The sequence below is a fragment of the Carlito syrichta genome, unplaced genomic scaffold, assembly GCF_000164805.1.
Source record: "Carlito syrichta isolate Samal-C Ts95f unplaced genomic scaffold, Tarsius_syrichta-2.0.1 Scaffold308296, whole genome shotgun sequence".
Lineage (NCBI taxonomy): Eukaryota > Metazoa > Chordata > Mammalia > Primates > Tarsiidae > Carlito > Carlito syrichta.
The window spans coordinates 380,288-381,497 of NW_007252392.1; positions in this window are offsets into that span (position 1 = coordinate 380,288).

The following is a 1,210-nucleotide window of genomic DNA, read 5'->3' on the forward strand; positions in this document are numbered from 1 at the left end:
CGCCCGGCTGAATTTTTTTTTTTTTTTTTTTTATTTATTGTAGAGATGAGGTCTCGCTGCCCAGGCGGGTCTCGAACCCGCGAGCTCAGGCAGTTCACTCACCTCAGCCTCCCAAAGGCGTGGGATTACAGGCTGAGCCACCGAGCCCGGCTTAATTTTTTTTTTAAACGTGGATGGCGGGCCCCCTGCTTTCTGACTTGCTTTCCATGGAGTAGTTCGTTTTTATTCACAATAACCCCATGAGGCGGTACTGTCGTGGCCCAGAGTCACCGAAGGAGGAAGGTGGGCGTGATCCCAGGCATTCCGGCATCAGAATGGCCTAAACATTGTGCTACCAATACAAAACAAATATGCAAAAACAATGTTAAATTCCCCTATTACCCGTTTTGTGTGTCTTTGTGACTAAATGATCTTTTTAATAGGAAGAATTGCAAGAGAGAGACAGGGATGGGTGCCAAAGACATACATGCATGAAAAGAAGGCCTTGTTTTATTCTTAATAATTGCAAAAACAATAAAAATAGAGAATTAAGAGCAGAAATAAGGGCATATGTACACCATCGAAGGATGCTAGAAGCTCTACACCTTCCCTATGGACCCCAGTTATTACCAGTCCACCTGTACACTGGATTCTGATTTGTTCCAGAAACATTGATGCTATCATGTCTCTCTCTTATTCCAAAATAGGGTAACGCTAATGCCTTATCCTTTGGTACTCTTTGTACCACCTAAAGACATTCACACCATCCACAGGTCTCACACTTTGGAAAATCCCCAGCCCAATAGCATTTCAGCTAATACCATGCACTGTATGTCAGATTCTTGAACTGGGTACCTTATGGGTATTCATTTATTTAATGCTCAAGAAGATAGCTGTGTAAACATGTAGTTAGGGAGTCTGAGACCCAGAGAGTAAGAGACTTGCTGGAGTTCACACAGCTAGTTTGTAAATGTTAGAGCTGAGATTCGGAGTTGGATGTTAAAAGCTTGTTTTTCTCAGTGGAGTAAATAAAGCCATTATAATGTGCTAAGTGGTCACAGAAACTCACTTATTCATAACTATGTGTGAGACACCGGGGTATATTCGTGAGTAAAAATGCACGACCTCCCTTTCCTAGAGCTGACATCCTGGAAGTAAATAAGTAGTGAGTACCCTGGAAGAAAAAAATAATGGTGACGTGATAAACTTTTAGGGTTACTTTAGATGAGGT